Raw genomic sequence first — 8848 nt, forward strand, 5'->3', positions numbered from 1 at the left:
TGAGAAGATAACCTGAATAGATGCTCTGAATGCACCATGTCCAAGACCATACCGCACCACATATTGTCATACATTTTTAAAGATCGATATTTAATAATAAAAATATAACATATCCATATCGCAATTAGTACATCTGGAAACAATATCTTCAATAAGGACCAACACTTTTTGGCCGCATTCGATATAAGTTTTCTCACCGTGCGATAAAAATACTGACAGCGAAATCAGAATGGAAAACATGTGTTTTGGGCTGAACAGTTGTTGAAGTATAATGCGTTGTTCAGTTGATTACCACGTGCTGTGACAATTCACCACTGCTGAACACAAGTTCAGGAGTGACCATTATTGAGTCATGGGAAGATTATGTTTTGCTTTGGGTGCTGCATCTCACCATCTCTAGGATGGCGCAGATATGAAGGCATGCGGCTGGCAATCGACAGGTCTCGAGTTCTAATCCGGATTTAGGTAATTTTATATGTAATTCTTATTTCATAATAGGTGTTCTCATAATAATAATAATAATTACTCTCGTGAGAGTTCAAAATTGTTGCATTTTATTTATTTTCAGTCATTTTTGCCAAAGCTGAATAACAACTTTCCTGTAAATTTGTAAAACGTTTTGAAGGACAAAAAATTAAGTTGGTGCACAACATGATGCTTTATAACTTCTCCAAATTTGTGTGAACAAAACCCGAACATAGGTTGTACGTGAAAATAATTCAAATGTTATTCAACATTATGTTGAATTAATTCGTCATAATGGTGTTTGTTAAATGAGTGATTGTTAGTTGGGCGAGATCGCGAAGCGATAGAAGAGCTGTACCGCGCTAAGGACACACGAAAGTTCTACGAGAAGCTGAACCGCTCGCGCAAAAGCTTTGTGTCACAAGTCGACACGTGCCAAGACAATCACAGGAATATTCTCACGAGCGATCGTGAGGTTGGTCGAGAGATAGCGGCAGCATTACGATGAGCACCTCAATGGCAACGTTGCAAGCACCGAAGGTGTCGTAGTAACAGATCTAGGAGTACGTGTGCAGGACGAATGATTTTCATTCCCTAACCTTCAAGAGATTGAGGAGGATGTTGGCCGGTTCAAAAACAACAAAGCCGCTGGAACAGATCAACTACCAAGCGAGCTTCTAAAATACGGTGGAGAAACACTGGTGAGAGCACTACACTGGGTCATCACCAAGATTTGCGAGGAGGAAGTATTACCGGAGGAATGCATGGAAGGTATCGTGTGTCCCATCAACAAAAAGGGTGACAAGTTGGATTGTGGGAACTATCGCGCGATCACACTACAGTCAGGTTTTTTTTACGCGGTTTTTTTTTTACGCGGTTTTCATTTACGAGGTTTTTTTTACGCGGATTTTTGAATTAACGCGGTTTTTTTTACGCGGATTTCTGAATTAACGCGATTTATTTTTACGCGGTTTTTTGAATTAACGCGGTTTTCATTTACATTGATTTTTAATTTTAAGCCGGATTTTTTCCAAGCATTATTATAGAGTTTTTTCTACATATTTCTGTAGTTTTGGTGCTTAACAGCATTAAAAAGGTAGAATATGATGCAGAGTAATTTTCTGGATATCCAAGGACATCCAAACTGTTCTGAGTTTAGATCCTAAAGTCTACGTCTGTAACGGTAACTTCTTGCATTATACAAAGCAACGATTTGTAATCTATTATGCCCAGTAAGTCTTTTAAAATTCAATAGACAGTTTCAGATCAGTCGGGATATCCTAGGTCATCCCAACTATTCTGGAGTTTGGATCCTAAAGTCTACGGATGTACCGGTAACTTCATTCATAATACAAAGCTACGACTTGTAATCTTTCATGACTTACTGAACATGTCAAAAGTTTAATAGACAGCATCAGATCTGTTGAGATGTCTAAGGACATCCAAACCGTTCTTGATATTACATGAACTTTTTTCATTGCACAAATCTACGATTTGTAATCTATTATGTTCAGAGATTATTATTAATCTCGCTTTTCGTGTTCAGCATTAGCGTGGTGCTGACGGTGGTGGGCAACCGCGCGAGTTACGGAAGGTTAAGTGAACATGATTTACTGCCTGTACTTCGACACTTATGCGACAACTGTGAGATGGAGTCTTAAAAACCAGTGTTACAATACTTCATCTCATTCATTTGAACATTATCCAACAAATCTTTTCAAACATTTTTCCTTCTATTCATGTTCAAAACGATTTCATTCAATCAGGACACCTATCAAATGAGAAGCGAACCCTTGTCAATTGGATTCATTGTCACTCTAATGAGTAGCTGAGCACGAAACACGAGAAAACTCTGCAAAATTCCGCCAGACTGAAAAAATCTCGAATGTCGGGTCAAAGTTGGGTCAATTTTTATCGAATGTTGAGCCACTGTTAGACCTACATCGACCAAGTATTGGGTCCATGTTGGGTTTGGTGGCCAAAATAAAAATAGGTGAATGATAGGTTGATGTCGGGTTTGACGTCATCAATGATGGTAAAAGCTTTAAACCTTTAAACAATAGCTTGGCAGTTTGTGTAACTTGTAGAAATTTTAAAATGTTGTCTTAAAATAATTCGTTGAGTTCATTTTTTAATATAAAATTAAGAAGGGAATTATTGAGTAAAAGTTATAAAACATGGTTTTCATTTACGCGGATTTTTGAATTAACGCGGTTTTTTTTACGCGGATTTTTGAATTAACGCGGTTTATTTTTACGCGAATTTTTGAATTAACGCGGTTTATTTTTTCGCGGATTTTTGAATTAACGCGGTTTATTTTTACGCGGTTTTTTTTTACGCGGTATGTATCCCCCGCGTCAAAAAAAACCTGACTGTACTGAGCGATGCCTACAAGACACTCTCCCAAATTTTATGCCGCCGTCTATCACCGATTGCAAGAGAGTTCGTGGGGCAATATCAGGCTGGATTTATGGGTGAACGCGCTACAACGGACCAGATCTTCACCATCCGCCAGGTGTTGCAGAAATGCCGCAAATACAACGTGCCCACACATCTGTTCATCGTAACAAATCGGCGTATGATACAATCGATCGCAGAATACGGATTCCCGGATAAACTGACATGATTAATGAAGGCGACGATGGATCGAGTGATGTGCGTAGTTCGAGTATCCGGAACACTCTCGAGTCCCTTAGAATCTTGCAGAGGGTTATGGCAAGGTGATGGTCTTTCGTGCTTGCTGTTCAACATTGCGTTAGAGTATGCAATAAGGAGAGCGGGGATAAACACGAGTGGGGCGATTTTCACAAAGTCCGTTGAGCAGCTTGGTTTCACTGGTGGTATTGATATTATAGCTCGTAAATATGAGACGATGGCGGAAACGTACATCCGACTAAACGAGTGAGGCCAGGCGATTCTGATAATTCATTAATGTGTCGAAGACAAAGTACATGATGGTAAAGGGCTCCAGGGGAAATCATTGCACCCGCCCGCCACCCCGAATTCATATCGATGGTGATGAAATCGAGGCGGTTGAAGAATTCGTGTACTTGGGCTCACTGGTGCCCGCCGACAACGACACCAGCAGAGAAATTCAGAGGCGCATTGTGGCAGGAAATCGTTCTTACTTTGGACTCCGCAGAACTCTACGATCGAACAAAGTTCGCCGTCACACGATGTTATCTATCTACAAAACACTGATTAGACCGGTAGTCCTCTATGGGCACGAAACATGGGCCCTACGTGCAGAGGACCAACGTGCCCTTTGAGATTTCGAACGGAAGGTGTTGCGTACCATCTACGGCGGAGTGCAGATGGAAGACGGGACTTGGAGAAGGCGAATGAACCACGAGCTGCATCAGCTGCTGGGAGAACCAACCATCGTCCATACCGCGAAAATCGGGATGCTACGGTGGGCGGGTCACGTCATCAGGATGACGGATAGCAACCCGACTAAAATGGTTCTCGAGAGTCATCCGACCGGTACAAGAAGACGTGGAGCGCAGCGAGCTAGGTGGGTCGACCAAGTGGAGGACGATCTGCCAACCCTACGCAGAGTACGGAACTGGAGACAAACAGTCATGGACCGGGTGGAATGGAGACGGCTACTATGGTAAGTAACGACCGCGCAATAGCGGATTCCCGTTCGCTTCTTTTGGGGCGCTATCTTGGCCGTCTTTGTTACAGCTCTAATAGCGTCCACCGTCGATCGACCCTTCCGGAAGCCAAACTGGTTAACCGAGCGGCCACAGTCATCGGGTTTCTCGGTATAGAGCATCAGCCTTGACTGAATGATCCGTTCTAACAGTTTTCTGGCGGTGTCCAGAAGGTAGATAGGTCTGTATACTGACGGTTCGCCAGGTAGCTTCGCAGGTTTAAGCAGTAGATCCAATCTTTGTCTTTTCCACCTCTCTGGAAATTCACCTCTCTCTAGGCACATCTGCATAGCCTTTCTGAACATGTAAGGGCTAGTCTTGATGGCCGTCTTTTTGGCTATTGTCGGGATACCGTCCGGACCCGGGGCCTTGTTCAACTTACGCGACTTCGTTATTGCGTCGTTCGTTATCGGTCCGACCTCGCTTCGGCCGTTTTGGCAATAGGGGGCAGGGATCTTCTTCAGTATCTCGGGAGAGCGTTCTGGGGGTGCTAACGCGCCCTTTGTTTTGACCATGGCTACCCTGTAGGCATCACTCCAAGGGGTCGCGTCGTCTTGGCTGCCTGGCATAGATTTCTTATGGTTCCAACTAGATCATCGCTGGATAGATCGTCGGTGTTACCCTCCATTAGCAATCGCTCCACAAATGCCAGCTTATGGACAAACGTCTGGAAATCCCGCTTCAACAGTGCTTCAGAACTTCAGACGCACAAATTTCAAGTAGCAAGCTTCAAACAACAGTGGATTTTATTATTCTGTTCTTGCTCACTTGTATTAAGCTTAAAATGAGAAGCTCAGGTGCGCTGGTTTTGTTTTTCGAGGAGATTTGTGCCCTCGTAATCGTGAGTAGGTGCCAAAGTCGGCCATTGTGGCGGCCATTTGGGGATTCTAATAAGTCTGTCCTTATCGAAGCGCGAGGTCAGCCATCTCCGATAACGGTTAATGACCTTCGGCTGTGACAGTGACCTCCACCAGTCCGAGCTAGGGTCCGGGTTCCAGAAGGTGACATCAATGATGGACTCTCTCTCTCCGTTATTTATGTAGGTTTTTTGTCGTCTACGTTTGCGACATCCACGTTCAGTTCAGTCCAGCCATAGCTTCGAGTAGAGCCCAACCTTTCACGTTAGTCAAGCGGCTACCCCACTCAATCGCCCAGGCGTTAAAGTCTCCACTGATGACCACGGGACTGAATCCCACTAGTGCGCTTGATAGCAAATCCAGCATATACGAGAGCTGGTCTATGGACCCCCTGGGAGGGGTATAACAACTGCAGTAGTACACCTCGTTGATCTTCGCTTTTGCGAAGCCCATATGCAACGTGGAAATTACTATCTGGACCAGAAAACGACCGGTTGTACGCCCCTAGCTTGGCCTTATCCGCTACCCAGTTCCCGTTATCGGAAGACTGACTGGCAGCTCGCATATGCTGAGCGGGCACACTGAACACCCTACCTTGATCTTGTCGACTGCAGTCGCCTTGATCACCTACGGGGAGCTTGACCCTGACGATCTGCCCAGGCCATTTCGCAGGCGGAACGATGCACTTGGTGCATCTGTCTCGCACTGCAGTTTGAGTGCGGCTGCCAGCTCTTCTGCCTCGGTGATCTCATCCAGATGCTTAAACTGGAGAGTCGGCTCCACAGTTAGAGCTCTTACCTGCACTTTTTCGACCAGTACCCCTTGCGCTAGAGCTTTGTAGGAGGTGCATTTCTTGGTCACCTCCTTCTTCAGCACTAGCATTATTTCTCCAGTCCTGGTGGGCCGGATGCTTTTTACATCCACACCCAGCGGTGAGAGACGATTTTTGCCTCGCATAGCCCTCAGCACCTCGGCGTACGTGTCTGCCTCGGTTTTGAAGATCAGCGCGTCGCATTGTTTGCGTTTCTGGGTTGACTACACTTTTCTCACAACCTTCTTTTTTCCGACCGTAATCCCGGGTTCTTTTTCTTTTGGTCCGATTGGCCACCGTTCCTCTTAAGGTTGGCTTTCTGGGTTCATCTTAGGATTGGCCATGCCTGCTCCTTACGCGTTTTGCAACTTGGCAGCCTGGTTTACTCGCGCTGGTCTTCCTCCTCTTCCTTTTTGGCTTTTCGCCCGGCTCTGCCAGACGCTTATTTGGCCTCATCTCCTCTGCAGGTATCAATCATGCAGCTCCAGCCGTAAGGCGTTTTGACCTCTCCGCTACGGCTCCGGTGAGCTGCATGGTTTCATACTGCATAGCGCGTTGCCAGCAAAGAGGAGGCTGTCCTGTCTGGGTGGACCGCTCTTGCTTGCTCGCATCAGCCGCACTCCGCTCTTCGACCAGGAGATCACGCTGCAATTCTGCTTAGGCAGATTTGTAAGAAACATTGCCACTCCTGGAGATGGCTCAGTACAATACAATTTTGTTGGACAACATGACTCCCAACAATTGCTGTATTGTTTATGCTGAGTGGCTGGCCTCTGGCCAGGTATCAACTTGAAGCTTTACTCAACACTTCGATACCGGAATAGCTAGCTCAGGGCCAATGAAGTTAGGGGCCGTCGATATACCACGTGGACAGCTTGGAGGAGGGAGCGGGTTAGCGAAAAGTCCATGCTTGTCCACGGAGAGGGGGGTGGGGGTTCGTCAAATGTCCACGTGGACAACATTAACATATAAATTAGGAAAAAAGAATCAACAAACGAATCAAATTATGTCGCATTATTGATGAGATTCTCTTCAACAGTTCTTTCATACATTTTATTTTATTATACATTGTTTTTTAGTTGTAAGTTACTTCTTCAAGGGAAAAAAAAGGGGTACTGATTCACAGACTAATTTGTTTTAAATTGTCAGAATTTCTAATTACTTAGCTTTCTTCATCGAGGAATATACTGGAGATTTAAAATGGAGTGTAGACCATGCAAATGTTGGTGTTTCAGTCAGAAAATTTTCACTTTAAAGTTCTGTATGAATTTTTTAATCTACTTCAAAGTTTCAAAATACATGTAGGGATTTGCAGGCTTATCTCAAAAAACTTTTTTTTGTAGGTTCCTTTAAAATTTAAGATGTTTCTAATGGATATTGAAGTCTAAGCCTCACCAATACAATTTAGTTGTTGTAAATTTTGGTTTTTGTAAGAATCTAAGAAATATAATCTTATCTCAACAAAAATCTATGATTTAAAATTACCTTATCTCAACAAAACAATCAGACAATCATAGATTGAATAAATATTCTAAAAAACACCGTCTTCAACCAGAGGCTGTACAGACTAAACAATGAACAATCACTAACATTCGGCGATAGACTTTCGAGGTGGTAGAAGAATTCGTCTACCTCGGTTCTTTCCTAAGGGCTGACAATAACGTGAGCCGTGAAATACGAAGGCGAATCATCAGTGGATGTCGTGCCTACTATGGGCTCCAGAAGAATCTGCGGTCAAAAAAGATTCACCCCCGCACCAAATGTACCATGTACAAGACGTTAATAAGACCGGTGGTTCTCTACGGAGACGAGACATGGACGATGCACGAGGAGGACCTACAAGCACTCGGAGTTTTCGAGCGACGGATGCTAAGGACGATCTTCGGCGGCGTGCAGGAGAACGGTGTGTCGCGGAGAAGGATGAACCACGAGCTCGCTGCACTTTACGGCGAACCCAGCATCCAGAAGGTGGCCAAAGCCGGAAGGATACGGTGGGCAGGGCATGTTGCAAGAATGCCGGATAACAACCCTGCAAAGTTGGTGTTTGCTAACCATCCGGTTGGTACAAGAAGGCGTGGAGCGCAGAGAGCACGATGGGCGGGCCAGGTGGAGCGTGATCTGGCGAGTGTTGGGCGTAACCGAGGTTGGGGAGCTGCAGCTGCAAATCGAGTATTATGGCGGCAAATTGTTGATTCAGTATTATCATGAATTTGATGTTAACTGAATAAATGAAAATGAATAGGCGATAGACATTACACGAAAAACACCCAATGAAGAATTTCCGTTTGACGAAAAATTTTCACCAACTGGAGCAAGAATCGAACCCACACTCTCACAAACATTAAGCTGAATTAAAAACAATGTTGAAAACTTGTGGGTACCTATTTTGTGCTACTTGTTTGTATTCTATGTAAAGCTATAGAATATTTGTATTTTATAAAGTTTTCAATTATATTTAAGACATGGTTTAACAAAAAAAAAATTTTTTCAAAATCACTTTTTCTATTTTTTTAGAAATGTGAAAAAAAAAACTTTTTTTCTGATGTCCACGTGGACAATGGGGGAGGGGGGTAGGGGTCAATGAAAAATCCACGCTTGTCCACGGGGAGGGGGGAGGGGGTCAAAAACCATGAATTTGCTGTCCACGTGGTATATGGACGGCCCCTTATGAGAAGCTCCAGTGCGAGCTAACTCATCACTCAGTCAATTTCCATTTCCAGTGATGGAAGAATGGCCAGGTACCCATACAAGGTGAAAAGCGTTTGCTGAAATGAGCTCGTCGATTTGAGTTCGACATGCGATAACTGAGTTTGACCAAGAGTTGGCCAAAGCAATTCCTTTAATAGCAGCCTTGTTTTTATCTTTAATTTTTATCAACCGAAAAATTACCTCTCCGAACACTTTGCCACATTTCATTGAAGTTCAATCGTTTTAAATCAGGTTAATTTTTATGTTATCTATTACTTGGGATATAAATTATTAAGTTTGTTCAAACGAGATTCGTATCAAATAAATTTGTTATCACCTACAAAGAGCAAACCGTAACCGCTTTAAGAGAA

The sequence above is a fragment of the Aedes albopictus genome, chromosome 3 (assembly GCF_035046485.1).
Source record: "Aedes albopictus strain Foshan chromosome 3, AalbF5, whole genome shotgun sequence".
Taxonomy (NCBI): domain Eukaryota; kingdom Metazoa; phylum Arthropoda; class Insecta; order Diptera; family Culicidae; genus Aedes; species Aedes albopictus.